Genomic DNA, 20,365 nt, shown 5'->3' on the forward strand with positions numbered 1-20,365 from the left:
ATGTGACTCGCTCTGTGATCCATTTCTCCTTGTTCTTTAGTCCTTGTGACTCGTTGTCCGAACCATTTGTCCTTGTTCATTAGTCCTTGTGACTCGTTGTGTGAACCAGTTGTCCTTGTTCATTAGTCCATGTGACTCGTTGGGTGAACCCTTTCTCCTTGTTCATTAGTCCTTGTGACTCGTTGTGTGAACATTTTGCCCTTGTTTATTAGTCCTTGTGACTCGTTGTGTAAACCATTTATCCTTGTCTTTGTGACTCGTTATGTAAACCATTTATCCTTGTTCTTTAGTCCTTGTGACTCGTTGTGTGAACCGCTTGTCCTTGTTCATTAGTCCTTGTGACTCGTTGTGTAAACCATTTATCCTTGTCTTTGTGACTCGTTATGTAAACCATTTATCCTTGTTCTTTAGTCCTTGTGACTCGTTGTGTGAACCGCTTGTCCTTGTTCATTAGTCCTTGTGACTCGTTGTGTGAACCGCTTGTCCTTGTTCATTTTTCCTTGTGACTCGTTGTGTGACCCAGTTGTCCTTGTTCATTAGTCCATGTGACTCGTTGTGTGAATCCTTTCTCCTTGTTCATTAGTCCTTATGACTCGTTGTGTGAACGATTTGTCCTTGTTCATTAGTCCTTGTGATTAGTTGTGTGAACAATTTTTCCTTGTTTTCATTGTGTGAACCATTTGTCCTTCTTCATTAGTCCATGTTACTCGTTGTGTGAACCCTTTCTCCTTGTTCATTAGTCCTTGTCACTCGTTGTGTGAACCATTTGTCGTTGTTCAATAATCCTTGTGACTCGTTGGGTAAACCATTCTCCTTGTCTTTGTGACTCGTTGTGTAAACCATTTGTCCTTGTTTATTAGTCCTTGTGACTCGTTGTGTGAACCATTTGTCCTTGTTCATTAGTCCATGTGACTCGCGCTCGTGATCCATTTCTCCTTGTTCTTTAGTCCTTGTGACTCGTTGTCCGAACCATTTGTCCTTGTTCATTAGTCCTTGTGACTCGTTAGGTGAACAAGTTGTCCTTGTTCATTAGTCCATGTGACTCGTTGTGTGAATCCTTTCTCCTTGTTCATTAGCCCTTATGACTCGTTGTGTGAACGATTTGTCCTTGTTCATTAGTCCTTGTGATTAGTTGTGTGACCAATTTTTCCTTGTTTTCATTGTGTGAACCATTTGTCCTTGTTCATTAGTCCAAGTTACTCGTTGTGTGAACCCTTTCTCCTTGTTCATTAGTCCTTGTGACTCGTTGTGTGAACCATTTGTCGTTGTTCAATAATCCTTGTGACTCGTTGTGTAAACCATTCTCCTTGTCTTTGTGACTCGTTGTGTAAACCATTTGTCCTTGTTTATTAGTCCTTGTGACTCGTTGTGTGAACCATTTGTCCTTGTTCATTAGTCCATGTGACTCGCTCTGTGATCCATTTCTCCTTGTTCTTTAGTCCTTGTGACTCGTTGTCCGAACCATTTGTCCTTGTTCATTAGTCCTTGTGACTCGTTGTGTGAACCAGTTGTCCTTGTTCATTAGTCCATGTGACTCGTTGGGTGAACCCTTTTTCCTTGTTCATTAGTCCTTGTGACTCGTTGTGTGAACATTTTGCCCTTGTTTATTAGTCCTTGTGACTCGTTGTGTAAACCATTTATCCTTGTCTTTGTGACTCGTTATGTAAACCATTTATCCTTGTTCTTTAGTCCTTGTGACTCGTTGTGTGAACCGCTTGTCCTTGTTCATTAGTCCTTGTGACTCGTTGTGTAAACCATTTATCCTTGTCTTTGTGACTCGTTATGTAAACCATTTATCCTTGTTCTTTAGTCCTTGTGACTCGTTGTGTGAACCGCTTGTCCTTGTTCATTAGTCCTTGTGACTCGTTGTGTGAACCGCTTGTCCTTGTTCATTTTTCCTTGTGACTCGTTGTGTGACCCAGTTGTCCTTGTTCATTAGTCCATGTGACTCGTTGTGTGAATCCTTTCTCCTTGTTCATTAGTCCTTATGACTCGTTGTGTGAACGATTTGTCCTTGTTCATTAGTCCTTGTGATTAGTTGTGTGAACAATTTTTCCTTGTTTTCATTGTGTGAACCATTTGTCCTTCTTCATTAGTCCATGTTACTCGTTGTGTGAACCCTTTCTCCTTGTTCATTAGTCCTTGTCACTCGTTGTGTGAACCATTTGTCGTTGTTCAATAATCCTTGTGACTCGTTGGGTAAACCATTCTCCTTGTCTTTGTGACTCGTTGTGTAAACCATTTGTCCTTGTTTATTAGTCCTTGTGACTCGTTGTGTGAACCATTTGTCCTTGTTCATTAGTCCATGTGACTCGCTCTATGATCCATTTCTCCTTGTTCTTTAGTCCTTGTGACTCGTTGTCCGAACCATTTGTCCTTGTTCATTAGTCCTTGTGACTCGTTAGGTGAACCAGTTGTCCTTGTTCATTAGTCCATGTGACTCGTTGTGTGAATCCTTTCTCCTTGTTCATTAGCCCTTATGACTCGTTGTGTGAACGATTTGTCCTTGTTCATTAGTCCTTGTGATTAGTTGTGTGAACAATTTTTCCTTGTTTTCATTGTGTGAACCATTTGTCCTTGTTCATTAGTCCAAGTTACTCGTTGTGTGAACCCTTTCTCCTTGTTCATTAGTCCTTGTGACTCGTTGTGTGAACCATTTGTCGTTTTTCAATAATCCTTGTGACTCGTTGTGTAAACCATTCTCCTTGTCTTTGTGACTCGTTGTGTAAACCATTTGTCCTTGTTTATTAGTCCTTGTGACTCGTTGTGTGAACCATTTGTCCTTGTTCATTAGTCCATGTGACTCGCTCTGTGATCCATTTCTCCTTGTTCTTTAGTCCTTGTGACTCGTTGTCCGAACCATTTGTCCTTGTTCATTAGTCCTTGTGACTCGTTGTGTGAACCAGTTGTCCTTGTTCATTAGTCCATGTGACTCGTTGGGTGAACCCTTTCTCCTTGTTCATTAGTCCTTGTGACTCGTTGTGTGAACATTTTGCCCTTGTTTATTAGTCCTTGTGACTCGTTGTGTAAACCATTTATCCTTGTCTTTGTGACTCGTTATGTAAACCATTTATCCTTGTTCTTTAGTCCTTGTGACTCGTTGTGTGAACCGCTTGTCCTTGTTCATTAGTCCTTGTGACTCGTTGTGTGAACCGCTTGTCCTTGTTCATTTTTCCTTGTGACTCGTTGTGTGACCCAGTTGTCCTTGTTCATTAGTCCATGTGACTCGTTGTGTGAATCCTTTCTCCTTGTTCATTAGTCCTTATGACTCGTTGTGTGAACGATTTGTCCTTGTTCATTAGTCCTTGTGATTAGTTGTGTGAACAATATTTCCTTGTTTTCATTGTGTGAACCATTTGTCCTTCTTCATTAGTCCATGTTACTCGTTGTGTGAACCCTTTCTCCTTGTTCATTAGTCCTTGTGACTCGTTGTGTGAACCATTTGTCGTTGTTCAATAATCCTTGTGACTCGTTGTGTAAACCATTCTCCTTGTCTTTGTGACTCGTTGTGTAAACTATTTGTCCTTGTTTATTAGTCCTTGTGACTCGTTGTGTGAACCATTTGTCCTTGTTCATTAGTCCATGTGACTCGCTCTGTGATCCATTTCTCCTAATTCTTTAGTCCTTGTGACTCGTTGTCCGAACCATTTGTCCTTGTTCATTAGTCATTGTGACTCGTTATGTGAACCAGTTGTCCTTGTTCATTAGTCCATGTGACTCGTTGGGTGAACCCTTTCTCCTTGTTCATTAGTCCTTGTGACTCGTTGTGTGAACATTTTGCCCTTGTTTATTAGTCCTTGTGACTCGTTGTGTAAACCATTTATCCTTGTCTTTTTGACTCGTTATGTAAACCATTTATCCTTGTTCTTTAGTCCTTGTGACTCGTTGTGTGAACTGCTTGTCCTTGTTCATTAGTCCTTGTGACTCGTGGTGTGAACCGCTTGTCCTTGTTCACTTTTCCTTGTGACTTGTTGTGTGAACCAGTTGTCCTTCTTCATTAGTCCATGTGACTCGTTGTGTGAATCCTTTCTCCTTGTTCATTAGTCCTTGTGACTCGTTGTGTGAACGATTTGTCCTTGTTCATTAGTCCTTGTGATTAGTTGTGTGAACAATTTTTCCTTGTTTTCATTGTGTGAACCATTTGTCCTTGTTCATTAGTCCATGTTACTCGTTGTGTGAACCCTTTCTCCTTGTTCATTAGTCCTTGTGACTCGTTGTGTGAACCATTTGTCGTTGTTCAATAATCCTTGTGACTCGTTGTGTAAACCATTCTCCTTGTCTTTGTGACTCGTTGTGTACACCATTTGTCCTGGTTTATTAGTCCTTGTGACTCGTTGTGTGAACCATTTGTCCTTGTTCATTAGTCCATGTGACTCGCTCTGTGATCCATTTCTCCTTGTTCTTTAGTCCTTGTGACTCGTTGTCCGAACCATTTGTCCTTGTTCATTAGTCCATGTGACTCGTTTTGTGAACCAGTTGTCCTTGTTCATTAGTCCATGTGACTCGTTGGGTGAACCCTTTCTCCTTGTTCATTAGTCCTTGTGACTCGTTGTGTGAACATTTTGCCCTTGTTTATTAGTCCTTGTGACTCGTTGTGTAAACCATTTATCCTTGTCTTTGTGACTCGTTATGTAAACCATTTATGCTTGTTCTTTAGTCCTTGTGACTCGTTGTGTGATCCGCTTGTCCTTGTTCCTTAGTCCTTGTGACTCGTTGTGTGAACCGCTTGTCCTTGTTCATTTTTCCTTGTGACTCGTTGTGTGAACCAGTTGTCCTTGTTCATTAGTCTATGTGACTCGTTTTGTGAATCCTTTCTTGTGACTCGTTGTGTGAACGATTTGTCCTTGTTCATTAGTCCTTGTGATTAGTTGTGTGAACAATTTTTCCTTGTTTTCATTGTGTGAACCATTTGTCCTTGTTCATTAGTCCATGTTACTCGTTGTGTGAACCCTTTCTCCTTGTTCATTAGTCCTTGTGACTCGTTGTGTGAACCATTTGTCGTTGTTCAATAATCCTTGTGACTCGTTGTGTAAACCATTCTCCTTGTCTTTGTGACTCGTTGTGTAAACCATTTGTCCTTGTTTATTAGTCCTTGTGACTCGTTGTGTGAACCATTTGTCCTTGTTCATTAGTCCATCTGACTCGCTCTGTGAACCATTTCTCCTTGTTCTTTAGTCCTTGTGACTCGTTGTCCGAACCATTTGTCCTTGTTCATTAGTCCTTGTGACTCGTTGTGTGAACCAGTTGTCCTTGTTCATTAGTCCATGTGACTCGTTGGGTGAACCCTTTCTCCTTGTTCATTAGTCCTTGTGACTCGTTGTGTGAACAATTTGCCCTTGTTTATAAGTCCTTGTGACTCGTTGTGTAAACCATTTATCCTTGTCTTTGTGACTCGTTATGTAAACAATTTATCCTTGTTCTTTAGTCCTTGTAACTCGTTGTGTGAACCGCTTGTCCTTGTTCATTAGTCCTTGTGACTCGTTGTGTGAACCGCTTGTCCTTGTTCATTTTTCCTTGTGACTCGTTGTGTGAACCAGTTGTCCTTGTTCATTAGTCCATGTGACTCGTTGTGTGAATCCTTTCTCCTTGTTCATTAGTCCTTGTGACTAGTTGTGTGAACGATTTGTCCTTGTTCATTAGTCCTTGTGATTAGTTGTGTGAACAATTTTTCCTTGTTTTCATTGTGTTAACCATTTGTCCTTGTTCATTAGTCCTTGTGACTCGTTGTGTAAACCATTTATCCTTGTCTTTGTGACTCGTTGTGTAAACCATTTGTCCTTGTTCTTTAGTTCTTGTGACTCGTTGTCTGAACCATTTGTCCTTGTTCATTAGTCCTTGTGACTCGTTGTGTGAACCAGATGTCCTTGTTCATTAGTCCTTGTGACTCATTGTGTGAACCCTTTCTCGTTGTTCATTAGTCCTTGTGACTCGTTGGGTGAACAATTTGTCCTTGTTTATTAGTCCTTGTGACTCGTTGTGTAAACCATTTATCCTTGTCTTTGTGACTCGTTGTGTAAACCATTTATCCTTGTTTTTTAGTCCTTGTGACTCGTTGTGTGAACCGCTTGTCCTTGTTCATTAGTCCTTGTGAGTCGTTATGTGAGCCGCTTGTCCTTGTTCATTTGTCCTTGTGACTCGTTGTGTGAACCAGTTGTCCTTGTTCATTAGTCCATGTGACTCAGTATGTGAATCCTTTCTCCTTTTTCATTAGTCCTTGTGACTCGTTGTGTGAACGATTTGTCCTTGTTCATTAGTCGTTGTGATTATTTGTGTGAACAATTTTTCCTTGTTTTCATTGTGTGAACCATTGGGTTCATTAGTCCTAGTGACTCGTTGTGTAAACCATTCTCCTTGTCTTTGTGACTCGTTGTGTAAACCATTTGTCCTTGTTTATTAGTCCTTGTGACTCGTTGTGTGAACCATTTGTCCTTGTTCATTAGTCCATGTGACTCGCTCTGTGATCCATTTCTCCTTGTTCTTTAGTCCTTGTGACTCGTTGTCCGAACCATTTGATCTTGTTCATTAGTCCTTGTGACTCGTTTTGTGAAGCAGTTGTCGTTGTTCATTAGTCCATGTGACTCGTTGGGTGAACCCTTTCTCCTTGTTCATTAGTCCTTGTGACTCGTTGTGTGAACATTTTGCCCTTGTTTATTAGTCCTTGTGACTCGTTGTGTAAACCATTTATCCTTGTCTTTGTGACTCGTTATGTAAACCATTTATCCTTGTTCTTTAGTCCTTGTGACTCGTTGTGTGATCCGCTTGTCCTTGTTCCTTAGTCCTTGTGACTCGTTGTGTGAACCGCTTGTCCTTGTTCATTTTTCCTGGTGACTCGTTGTGTGAACCAGTTGTCCTTGTTCATTAGTCTATGTGACTCGTTTTGTGAATCCTTTCTTGTGACTCGTTGTGTGAACGATTTGTCCTTGTTCATTAGTCCATGTGACTCGCTCTGTGATCCATTTCTCCTTGTTCTTTAGTCCTTGTGACTCGTTGTCCGAACCATTTGTCCTTGTTCATTAGTCCTTGTGACTCGTTGTGTGAACCAGTTGTCCTTGTTCATTAGTCCATGTGACTCGTTGGGTGAACCCTTTCTCCTTGTTCATTAGTCCTTGTGACTCGTTGTGTGAACAATTTGCCCTTGTTTATAAGTCCTTGTGACTCGTTGTGTAAACCATTTATCCTTGTCTTTGTGACTCGTTATGTAAACAATTTATCCTTGTTCTTTAGTCCTTGTAACTCGTTGTGTGAACCGCTTGTCCTTGTTCATTAGTCCTTGTGACTCGTTGTGTGAACCGCTTGTCCTTGTTCATTTTTCCTTGTGACTCGTTGTGTGAACCAGTTGTCCTTGTTCATTAGTCCATGTGACTCGTTGTGTGAATCCTTTCTCCTTGTTCATTAGTCCTTGTGACTAGTTGTGTGAACGATTTGTCCTTGTTCATTAGTCCTTGTGATTAGTTGTGTGAACAATTTTTCCTTGTTTTCATTGTGTTAACCATTTGTCCTTGTTCATTAGTCCTTGTCACTCGTTGTGTAAACCATTTATCCTTGTCTTTGTGACTCGTTGTGTAAACCATTTGTCCTAGTTCTTTAGTTCTTGTGACTCGTTGTCTGAACCATTTGTCCTTGTTCATTAGTCCTTGCGACTCGTTGTGTGAACCAGATGTCCTTGTTCATTAGTCCTTGTGACTCATTGTGTGAACCCTTTCTCGTTGTTCATTAGTCCTTGTGACTCGTTGGGTGAACAATTTGTCCTTGTTTATTAGTCCTTGTGACTCGTTGTGTAAACCATTTATCCTTGTCTTTGTGACTCGTTGTGTAAACCATTTATCCTTGTTTTTTAGTCCTTGTGACTCGTTGTGTGAACCGCTTGTCCTTGTTCATTAGTCCTTGTGAGTCGTTATGTGAGCCGCTTGTCCTTGTTCATTTGTCCTTGTGACTCGTTGTGTGAACCAGTTGTCCTTGTTCATTAGTCCATGTGACTCAGTATGTGAATCCTTTCTCCTTTTTCATTAGTCCTTGTGACTCGTTGTGTGAACGATTTGTCCTTGTTCATTAGTCGTTGTGATTATTTGTGTGAACAATTTTTCCTTGTTTTCATTGTGTGAACCATTGGGTTCATTAGTCCTAGTGACTCGTTGTGTAAACCATTCTCCTTGTCTTTGTGACTCGTTGTGTAAACCATTTGTCCTTGTTTATTAGTCCTTGTGACTCGTTGTGTGAACCATTTGTCCTTGTTCATTAGTCCATGTGACTCGCTCTGTGATCCATTTCTCCTTGTTCTTTAGTCCTTGTGACTCGTTGTCCGAACCATTTGATCTTGTTCATTAGTCCTTGTGACTCGTTTTGTGAAGCAGTTGTCCTTGTTCATTAGTCCATGTGACTCGTTGGGTGAACCCTTTCTCCTTGTTCATTAGTCCTTGTGACTCGTTGTGTGAACATTTTGCCCTTGTTTATTAGTCCTTGTGACTCGTTGTGTAAACCATTTATCCTTGTCTTTGTGACTCGTTATGTAAACCATTTATCCTTGTTCTTTAGTCCTTGTGACTCGTTGTGTGATCCGCTTGTCCTTGTTCCTTAGTCCTTGTGACTCGTTGTGTGAACCGCTTGTCCTTGTTCATTTTTCCTGGTGACTCGTTGTGTGAACCAGTTGTCCTTGTTCATTAGTCTATGTGACTCGTTTTGTGAATCCTTTCTTGTGACTCGTTGTGTGAACGATTTGTCCTTGTTCATTAGTCCTTGTGATTAGTTGTGTGAACAATTTTTCCTTGTTTTCATTGTGTGAGCCATTTGTCCTTGTTCATTAGTCCATGTTACTCGTTGTGTGAACCCTTTCTCCTTGTTCATTAGTCCTTGTGACTCGTTGTGTGAACCATTTGTCGTTGTTCAATAATCCTTGTGACTCGTTGTGTAAAACATTCTCCTTGTCTTTGTGACTCGTTGTGTAAACCATTTGTCCTTGTTTATTAGTCCTTGTGACTCGTTGTCTGAACTATTTGTCCTTGTTCATTAGTCCATGTGACTCGCTCTGTGAACCATTTCTCCTTGTTCTTTAGTCCTTGTGACTCGTTGTCCGAACCATTTGTCCTTGTTCATTAGTCCTTGTGACTCGTTGTGTGAACCAGTTGTCCTTGTTCATTAGTCCATGTGACTCGGTTGGTGAACCCTTTCTCCTTGTTCATTAGTCCTTGTGACTCGTTGTGTGAACAATTTGCCCTTGTTTATTAGTCCTTGTGACTCGTTGTGTAAACCATTTATCCTTGTCTTTGTGACTCGTTATGTAAACCATTTATCCTTGTTCTTTAGTCCTTGTGACTCGTTGTGTGAACCGCTTGTCCTTGTTCATTAGTCCTTGTGACTCGTTGTGTGAACCGCTTGTCCTTGTTCATTTTTCCTTGTGACATGTTGTGTGAACCAGTTGTCCTTGTTCATTAGTCCATGTGACTCGTTGTGTGAATCCTTTCTCCTTGTTCACTAGTCCTTGTGACTAGTTGTGTGAACGATTTGTCCTTGTTCATTAGTCCTTGTGATTAGTTGTGTGAACAATTTTTCCTTGTTTTCATTGTGTTAACCATTTGTCCTTGTTCATTAGTCCTTGTGACTCGTTGTGTAAACCATTTATCCTTGTCTTTGTGACTCGTTGTGTAAACCATTTGTCCTTGTTCTTTAGTTCTTGTGACTCGTTGTCTGAACCATTTGTCCTTGTTCATTAGTCCTTGTGACTCGTTGTGTGAACCAGATGTCCTTGTTCATTAGTCCTTGTGACTCATTGTGTGAACCCTTTCTCGTTGTTCATTAGTCCTTGTGACTCGTTGGGTGAACAATTTGTCCTTGTTTATTAGTCCTTGTGACTCGTTGTGTAAACCATTTATCCTTGTCTTTGTGACTCGTTGTGTAAACCATTTATCCTTGTTCTTTAGTCCTTGTGACTCGTTGTGTGAACCGCTTGTCCTTGTTCATTAGTCCTTGTGAGTCGTTATGTGAGCCGCTTGTCCTTGTTCATTTGTCCTTGTGACTCGTTGTGTGAACCAGTTGTCCTTGTTCATTAGTCCATGTGACTCAGTATGTGAATCCTTTCTCCTTTTTCATTAGTCCTTGTGACTCGTTGTGTGAACGATTTGTCCTTGTTCATTAGTCCTTGTGATTAGTTGTGTGTACAATTTTTCCTTGTTTTCATTGTGTTAACCATTTGTCCTTGTTCATTAGTCCTTGTGACTCGTTGTGCAAACCATTTATCCTTGTCTTTGTGACTCGTTGTGTAAAGCATTTGTCCTTGTTCTTTAGTCGTTGTGACTCGTCGTGTGAACCATTTGTCCTAGTTCATTAGTCCTTGTGACTCGTTGTGTAAACCATTTATCCTTGTCTTTGTGACTCGATGTGTAAACCATTTGTCCTTGTTCTTTAATCCTTGTGACTCGTTGTCTGAACCATTTGTCCTTGTTCATTAGTCCTTGTGACTCGTTGTGTGAACCAGTTTGTTCATTAGTCCATGTGACTCGATGTGTGAACCCTTTCTCCTTGTTCATTAGTCCTTGTGACTCGTTGTGTGAACAATTTGTCCTTGTTTATTAGTCCTTGTGACTCGTTGTGTAAACCATTTATCCTTGTCTTTGTGACTCGTTGTGTAAACCATTTATCCTTGTTCTTTAGTCCTTGTGACTCGTTGTGTGAACCGCTTGTCCTTGTTCATTTGTCCTTGTGACTCGTTGTGTGAACCGTTTGCCCTTGTTCATTTGTCCTTGTGACTCGTTGTGTGAACCAGTTGTCCTTGTTCATTAGTCCATGTGACTCGTTGTGTGAATCTTTTCTCCCTGTTCGATAGTCCTTGTGACTCGTTGTGTGAACGATTTGTCCTTGTTCATTAGTCCTTGTGATTAGTTGTGTGAACAATTTTTCCTTGTTTTCGTTGGGTGAACCAGTTGTCCTTGTTCATTAGTCCATGTGACTCGTTGTGTGATTCCTTTCTACTTGTTCATTAGTCTTTGTGACTCGTTGTGTGAACGATTTGTCCTTGTTCATTAGTCCTTGTGACTCGTTGTGTGAACAATTTTTCCTTGTTTTCGTTGTGTGAACCATTTGTCCTTTTTCATTAGTCCTTGTGACTCGTTGTGTAAACCATTTATCCTTGTCTTTGTGACTCGTTGTGTAAAGCATTTGTCCTTGTTCTTTAGTCCTTGTGACTCGTTGTGTGAACCATTTGTCCTTGTTCATTAGTCCTTGTGACTCGTTGTGTGAACCAATTGTCCTTGTTCATTAGTCCATGTTACTCGTTGTGTGAACCCTTTCTCCTTGTTCATTAGTCCATGTGACTCGTGGTGTGAACCATTTCTCCTTGTTCATTAGTCCTTGTGAGTCGTTGTGTGAACCATTTGTCCTTGTTTATTAGTCCATGTGACTCATTGTGTGAACCATTCTGCTTGTTCATTAGTCCTTGTGACTCGTTGTGTGAACCATTTGTCGTTGTTCAATAATCCTTGTGACTCGTTGTGTAAACCATTCTCCTTGTCTTTGTGACTCGTTGTGTAAACCATTTGTCCTTGTTTATTAGTCCTTGTGACTCGTTGTGTGAACCATTTGTCCTTGTTCATTAGTCCATGTGACTCGCTCTGTGAACCATTTCTCCTTGTTCTTTAGTCCTTGTGACTCGTTGTCCGAACCATTTGTCCTTGTTCATTAGTCCTTGTGACTCGTTGTGTGAACCAGTTGTCCTTGTTCATTAGAGTCCATGTGACTCGTTGGGTGAACCCTTTCTCCTTGTTCATTAGTCCTTGTGACTCGTTGTGTGAACAATTTGCCCTTGTTTATTAGTCTTTGTGACTCGTTGTGTAAACCATTTATCCTTGTCTTTGTGACTCGTTATGTAAACCATTTATCCTTGTTCTTTAGTCCTTGTGACTCGTTGTGTGAACCGCTTGTCCTTGTTCATTAGTCCTTGTGACTCGTTGTGTGAACCGCTTGTCCTTGTTCATTTTTCCTTGTGACTCGTTATGTGAACCAGTTGTCCTTGTTCATTAGTCCATGTGACTCATTGTGTGAATCCTTTCTCCTTGTTCATTAGTCCTTGTGACTCGTTGTGTGAACGATTTGTCCTTGTTCATTAGTCCTTGTGATTAGTTGTGTGAACAAATTTTCCTTGTTTTCATTGTGTGAACCATTTGTCCTTGTTCATTAGTCCTTGTGACTCGCTGTGTAAACCATTTATCCTTGTCTTTGTGACTCGTTGTGTAAACCATTTGTCCTTGTTCTTTAGTTCTTGTGACTCGTTGTCTGAACCATTTGTCCTTGTTCATTAGTCCTTGTGACTTGTTGTGTGAACCAGATGTTCTTGTTCATTAGTCCTTATGACTCATTGTGTGAACCCTTTCTCGTTGTTCATTAGTCCTTGTGACTCGTTGGCTGAACAATTTGTCCTTGTTTATTAGTCCTTGTGACTCGTTGTGTAAACCATTTATCCTTGTCTTTGTGACTTGTTGTGTAAACCATTTATCCTTGTCCTTTAGTCCTTGTGAATCGTTGTGTGAACCGCTTGTCCTTGTTCATTAGTCCTTGTGAGTCGTTATGTGAGCCGCTTGTCCTTCTTCATTTGTCCTTGTGACTCGTTGTGTGAACCAGTTGTCCTTGTTCATTAGTCCATGTGACTCAGTATGTGAATCCTTTCTCCTTTTTCATTAGTCCTTGTGACTCGTTGTGTGAACGATTTGTCCTTGTTCATTAGTCGTTGTGATTAGTTGTGTGAACAATTTTTCCTTGTTTTCATTGTGTGAACCATTGGGTTCATTAGTCCTTGTGACTCGTTGTGTAAACCATTCTCCTTGTCTTTGTGACTCGTTGTGTAAACCATTTGTCCTTGTTTATTAGTCCTTGTGACTCGTTGTGTGAACCATTTGTCCTTGTTCATTAGTCCATGTGACTCGCTCTGTGATCCATTTCTCCTCGTTCTTTAGTCCTTGTGACTCGTTGTCCGAACCATTTGTCCTTGTTCATTAGTCCTTGTGACTCGTTGTGTGAACCAGTTGTCCTTGTTCATTAGTCCTTGTGACTCTTTGGGTGAACCCTTTCTCCTTGTTCATTAGTCCTTGTGACTCGTTGTGTGAACATTTTGCCCTTGTTTATTAGTCCTTGTGACTTGTTGTCTAAACCATTTATCCTTGTCTTTGTGACTCGTTATGTAAACCATTTATCCTTGTTCTTTAGTCCTTGTGACTCGTTGTGTGAACCGCTTGTCCTTTTTCATTAGTCCTTGTGACTCGTTGTGTGAACCGCTTGTCCTTGTTCATTTTTCCTTGTGACTCGTTGTGTGAACCAGTTGTCCTTGTTCATTAGTCCATGTGACTCGTTGTGTGAATCCTTTCTCCTTGTTCATTAGTCCTTGTGACTCGTTGTGTGAACGATTTGTCCTTGTTCATTAGTCCTTGTGATTAGTTGTGTGAACAATTTTTCCTTGTTTTCATTGTGTGAACCATTTGTCCTTGTTCATTAGTCCATGTTACTCGTTGTGTGAACCCTTTCTCCTTGTTCATTAGTCCTTGTGACTCGTTGTGTGAACCATTTGTCGTTGTTCAATAATCCTTGTGACTCGTTGTGTAAACCATTCTCCTTGTCTTTGTGACTCGTTGTGTAAACCATTTGTCCTTGTTTATTAGTCCTTGTGACTCGTTGTGTGAACCATTTGTCCTTGTTCTTTAGTCCATGTGACTCGCTCTGTGAACCATTTTTCCTTGTTCTTTAGTCCTTGTGACTCGTTGTCCGAACCATTTGTCCTTGTTCATTAGTCCTTGTGACTCGTTGTGTGAACCAGTTGTCCTTGTTCATTAGTCCATGTGACTCGTTGGGTGAACCCTTTCTCCTTGTTCATTAGGCCTTGTGACTCGTTGTGTGAACAATTTGCCCTTGTTTATTAGTCCTTGTGACTCGTTGTGTAAACCATTTATCCTTGTCTTTGTGACTTGTTATGTAAACCATTTATCCTTGTTCTTTAGTCCTTGTGACTCGTTGTGTGAACCGCTTGTCCTTGTTCATTAGTCCTTGTGACTCGTTGTGTGAACCGCTTGTCCTTGTTCATTTTTCCTTGTGACTCGTTGTGTGAACCAGTTGTCCTTGTTCATTAGTCCATGTGACTCGTTGTGTGAATCCTTTCTCCTTGTTCATTAGTCCTTGTGACTCGTTGTGTGAACGATTTGTCCTTGTTCATTAGTCCTTGTGATTAGTTGTGTGAACAATTTTTCCTTGTTTTCATTGTGTGAACCATTTGTCCTTGTTCATTAGTCCTTGTGACTCGTTGTGTAAACCATTTATCCTTGTCTTTGTGACTCGTTGTGTAAACCATTTGTCTTTGTTCTTTAGTTCTTGTGACTCGTTGTCTGAACCATTTGTCCTTGTTCAGTAGTCCTTGTGACTCGTTGTGTGAACCAGATGTCCTTGTTCATTAGTCCTTGTGACTCATTGTGTGAACCCTTTCTCGTTGTTCATTAGTCCTTGTGACTCGTTGGGTGAACAATTTGTCCTTGTTTATTAGTCCTTGTGACTCGTTGTGTAAACCATTTATCCTTGTTCTTTAGTCCTTGTGACTCATTGTGTGAACCGCTTGTCCTTGTTCATTAGTACTTGTGAGTCGTTATGTGAGCCGCTTGTCCTTGTTCATTTGTCCTTGAGACTCGTTGTGTGAACCAGTTGTCCTTGTTCATTAGTCCATGTGACTCAGTATGTGAATCCTTTCTCCTTTTTCATTAGTCCTTGTGACTCGTTGTGTGAACGATTTGTCCTTGTTCATTAGTCCTTGTGATTAGTTGTGTGAACAATATTTCCTTGTTTTCATTGTGTGAACCATTTGTCCTTGTTCATTAGTCCTTGTGACTCGTTGTGTAAACCATTTATCCTTGTCTTTGTGACTCGTTGTGTAAAGCATTTGTCCTTGTTCTTTAGTCCTTGTGACTCGTTGTGTGAACCATTTGTCCTTGTTCATTAGTCCTTGTGACTCGTTGTGTAAACCATTTATCCTTGTCTTTGTGACTCGATGTGTAAACCATTTGTCCTTGTTCTTTAATCCTTGTGACTCGTTGTCTGAACCATTTGTCCTTGTTCATTAGTCCTTGTGACTCGTTGTGTGAACCAGTTTGTTCATTAGTCCATGTGACTCGATGTGTGAACCCTTTCTCCTTGTTCATTAGTCCTTGTGACTCGTTGTGTGAACAATTTGTCCTTGTTTATTAGTCCTTGTGACTCGTTGTGTAAACCATTTATCCTTGTCTTTGTGACTCGTTGTGTAAACCATTTATCCTTGTTCTTTAGTCCTTGTGACTCGTTGTGTGAACCGCTTGTCCTTGTTCATTTGTCCTTGTGACTCGTTGTGTGAACCGTTTGTCCTTGTTCATTTGTCCTTGTGACTCGTTGTGTGAACCAGTTGTCCTTGTTCATTAGTCTATGTGACTCGTTGTGTGAATCCTTTCTCCCTGTTCGATAGTCCTTGTGACTCGTTGTGTGAACGATTTGTCCTTGTGATTAGTTGTGTGAACAATTTTTCCTTGTTTTCGTTGTGTGAACCAGTTGTCCTTGTTCATTAGTCCATGTGACTCGTTGTGTGAATCCTTTCTACTTGTTCATTAGTCTTTGTGACTCGTTGTGTGAACGATTTGTCCTTGTTCATTAGTCCTTGTGACTCGTTGTGTGAACAATTTTTCCTTGTTTTCGTTGTGTGAACCATTTGTCCTTTTTGATTAGTCCTTATGACTCGTTGTGTAAACCATTTATCCTTGTCTTTGTGAACTCGTTGTGTAAAGCATTTGTCCTTGTTCTTTAGTCCTTGTGACTCGTTGTGTGAACCGTTTGTCCTTGTTCATTAGTCCTTGTGACTCGTTGTGTGAACCAGTTGTCCTTGTTCATTAGTCCATGTTACTCGTTGTGTGAACCCTTTCTCCTTGTTCATTAGTCCATGTGACTCGTGGTGTGAACCATATCTCCTTGTTCATTAGTCCTTGTGAGTCGTTGTGTGAACCATTTGTCCTTGTTCATTAGTCCATGTGACTCATTGTGTGAACCATTCTGCTTGTTCATTAGTTCTTGTGACTCGTTGTGTGAACCATTTGTCGTTGTTCAATAATCCTTGTGACTCGTTGTGTAAACCATTCTCCATGTCTTTGTGACTCGTTGTGTAAACCATTTGTCCTTGTTTATTAGTCCTTGTGACTCGTTGTGTGAACCATTTGTCCTTGTTCATTAGTCCATGTGACTCGCTCTGTGAACCATTTCTCCTTATTCTTTAGTCCTTGTGACTCGTTGTCCGAACCATTTGTCCTTGTTCATTAGTCCTTGTGACTCGTTGTGTGAACCAGTTGTCCTTGTTCATTAGTCCATGTGACTCGTTGGTGAACCCTTTCTCCTTGTTCATTAGTCCTTATGACTCGTTGTGTGAACAATTTGCCCTTGTTTATTAGTCCTTGTGACTCGTTGTGTAAACCATTTATCCTTGTCTTTGTGACTCGTTATGTAAACCATTTATCCTTGTTCTTTAGTCCTTGTGACTTGTTTTGTGAACCGCTTGTCCTTGTTCATTAGTCCTTGTGACTCGTTGTGCGAACCGCTTGTCCTTGTTCATTTTTCCTTGTGACTCGTTGTGTGAACCAGTTGTCCTTGTTCATTAGTACTTGTGAGTCGTTATGTGAGCCGCTTGTCCTTGTTCATTTGTCCTTGAGACTCGTTGTGTGAACCAGTTGTCCTTGTTCATTAGTCCATGTGACTCAAGATGTGAATCCTTTCTCCTTTTTCATTAGTCCTTGTGACTCGTTGTGTGAACGATTTGTCCTTGTTCATTAGTCCTTGTGATTAGTTGTGTGAACAATATTTCCTTGTTTTCATTGTGTGAACCATTTGTCCTTGTTCATTAGTCCATGTGACTCGTTGTGTAAACCATTTATCCTTGTCTTTGTGACTCGTTGTGTAAAGCATTTGTCCTTGTTCTTTAGTCCTTGTGACTCGTTGTGTGAACCATTTGTCCTTGTTCATTAGTCCTTGTGACTCGTTGTGTAAACCATTTATCCTTGTCTTTGTGACTCGATGTGTAAACCATTTGTCCTTGTTCTTTAATCCTTGTGACTCGTTGTCTGAACCATTTGTCCTTGTTCATTAGTCCTTGTGACTCGTTGTGTGAACCAGTTTGTTCATTAGTCCATGTGACTCGATGTGTGAACCCTTTCTCCTTGTTCATTAGTCCTTGTGACTCGTTGTGTGAACAATTTGTCCTTGTTTATTAGTCCTTGTGACTCGTTGTGTAAACCATTTATCCTTGTCTTTGTGACTCGTTGTGTGAACCAGTTGTCCTTGTTCATTAGTCCATGTGACTCAGTATGTGAATCCTTTCTCCTTTTTCATTAGTCCTTGTGACTCGTTGTGTGAACGATTTGTCCTTGTTCATTAGTCCTTGTGATTAGTTGTGTGAACAATATTTCCTTGTTTTCATTGTGTGAACCATTTGTCCTTGTTCATTAGTCCTTGTGACTCGTTGTGTAAACCATTTATCCTTGTCTTTGTGACTCGTTGTGTAAAGCATTTGTCCTTGTTCTTTAGTCCTTGTGACTCGTTGTGTGAACCATTTGTCCTTGTTCATTAGTCCTTGTGACTCGTTGTGTAAACCATTTATCCTTGTCTTTGTGACTCGATGTGTAAACCATTTGTCCTTGTTCTTTAATCCTTGTGACTCGTTGTTCGAACCATTTGTCCTTGTTCATTAGTCCTTGTGACTCGTTGTGTGAACCAGTTTGTTCATTAGTCCATGTGACTCGATGTGTGAACCCTTTCTCCTTGTTCATTAGTCCTTGTGACTCGTTGTGTGAACAATTTGTCCTTGTTTATTAGTCCTTGTGACTCGTTGTGTAAACCATTTATCCTTGTCTTTGTGACTCGTTGTGTAAACCATTTATCCTTGTTCTTTAGTCCTTGTGACTCGTTGTGTGAACCGCTTGTCCTTGTTCATTTGTCCTTGTGACTCGTTGTGTGAACCGTTTGTCCTTGTTCATTTGTCCTTGTGACTCGTTGTGTGAACCAGTTGTCCTTGTTCATTAGTCTATGTGACTCGTTGTGTGAATCCTTTCTCCCTGTTCGATAGTCCTTGTGACTCGTTGTGTGAACGATTTGTCCTTGTGATTAGTTGTGTGAACAATTTTTCCTTGTTTTCGTTGTGTGAACCAGTTGTCCTTGTTCATTAGTCCATGTGACTCGTTGTGTGAATCCTTTCTACTTGTTCATTAGTCTTTGTGACTCGTTGTGTGAACGATTTGTCCTTGTTCATTAGTCCTTGTGACTCGTTGTGTGAACAATTTTTCCTTGTTTTCGTTGTGTGAACCATTTGTCCTTTTTGATTAGTCCTTATGACTCGTTGTGTAAACCATTTATCCTTGTCTTTGTGAACTCGTTGTGTAAAGCATTTGTCCTTGTTCTTTAGTCCTTGTGACTCGTTGTGTGAACCGTTTGTCCTTGTTCATTAGTCCTTGTGACTCGTTGTGTGAACCAGTTGTCCTTGTTCATTAGTCCATGTTACTCGTTGTGTGAACCCTTTCTCCTTGTTCATTAGTCCATGTGACTCGTGGTGTGAACCATATCTCCTTGTTCATTAGTCCTTGTGAGTCGTTGTGTGAACCATTTGTCCTTGTTCATTAGTCCATGTGACTCATTGTGTGAACCATTTCGCTTGTTCATTAGTTCTTGTGACTCGTTGTGTGAACCATTTGTCGTTGTTCAATAATCCTTGTGACTCGTTGTGTAAACCATTCTCCATGTCTTTGTGACTCGTTGTGTAAACCATTTGTCCTTGTTTATTAGTCCTTGTGACTCGTTGTGTGAACCATTTGTCCTTGTTCATTAGTCCATGTGACTCGCTCTGTGAACCATTTCTCCTTATTCTTTAGTCCTTGTGACTCGTTGTCCGAACCATTTGTCCTTGTTCATTAGTCCTTGTGACTCGTTGTGTGAACCAGTTGTCCTTGTTCATTAGTCCATGTGACTCGTTGGTGAACCCTTTCTCCTTGTTCATTAGTCCTTATGACTCGTTGTGTGAACAATTTGCCCTTGTTTATTAGTCCTTGTGACTCGTTGTGTAAACCATTTATCCTTGTCTTTGTGACTCGTTATGTAAACCATTTATCCTTGTTCTTTAGTCCTTGTGACTTGTTTTGTGAACCGCTTGTCCTTGTTCATTAGTCCTTGTGACTCGTTGTGCGAACCGCTTGTCCTTGTTCATTTTTCCTTGTGACTCGTTGTGTGAACCAGTTGTCCTTGTTCATTAGTACTTGTGAGTCGTTATGTGAGCCGCTTGTCCTTGTTCATTTGTCCTTGAGACTCGTTGTGTGAACCAGTTGTCCTTGTTCATTAGTCCATGTGACTCAAGATGTGAATCCTTTCTCCTTTTTCATTAGTCCTTGTGACTCGTTGTGTGAACGATTTGTCCTTGTTCATTAGTCCTTGTGATTAGTTGTGTGAACAATATTTCCTTGTTTTCATTGTGTGAACCATTTGTCCTTGTTCATTAGTCCATGTGACTCGTTGTGTAAACCATTTATCCTTGTCTTTGTGACTCGTTGTGTAAAGCATTTGTCCTTGTTCTTTAGTCCTTGTGACTCGTTGTGTGAACCATTTGTCCTTGTTCATTAGTCCTTGTGACTCGTTGTGTAAACCATTTATCCTTGTCTTTGTGACTCGATGTGTAAACCATTTGTCCTTGTTCTTTAATCCTTGTGACTCGTTGTCTGAACCATTTGTCCTTGTTCATTAGTCCTTGTGACTCGTTGTGTGAACCAGTTTGTTCATTAGTCCATGTGACTCGATGTGTGAACCCTTTCTCCTTGTTCATTAGTCCTTGTGACTCGTTGTGTGAACAATTTGTCCTTGTTTATTAGTCCTTGTGACTCGTTGTGTAAACCATTTATCCTTGTCTTTGTGACTCGTTGTGTAAACCATTTATCCTTGTTCTTTAGTCCTTGTGACTTGACACGCCTGTCGTTGACCTGTCAAAAATAAAACCTAACGGTCTCAACTAAATATGTAGTAGAGGCAGTCGAGTATCGAATCCTCAGGGAGGTAATGCAACTACAGCTGTCTATCTCTAATCCTATGGTAACAATGGGGTTGATTGAATTTTTGGTTCTAAACTACGGAGGAAAAGGGAGAGAAATAAGGCAGAGAGCAGTAAAGCAAGAAATATGAATTAACTATCAATAAGAGAGGGACATGCCGGGAACTCGGTTCACTACGGTAGTTTAACAACTTGGCAATAAGTGACTCGCATTTAACTAATTGCGAGACGGATATTAGAAGGTCCTTTCGGTCCACTTCCCACCCTAAAATACCACTAACTTAACTTTCGTCCTCATTAGGGTAGTCTACT

This window comes from Silene latifolia, chromosome 9 (assembly GCF_048544455.1).
Source record: "Silene latifolia isolate original U9 population chromosome 9, ASM4854445v1, whole genome shotgun sequence".
NCBI classification, from domain to species: Eukaryota; Viridiplantae; Streptophyta; class Magnoliopsida; order Caryophyllales; family Caryophyllaceae; genus Silene; species Silene latifolia.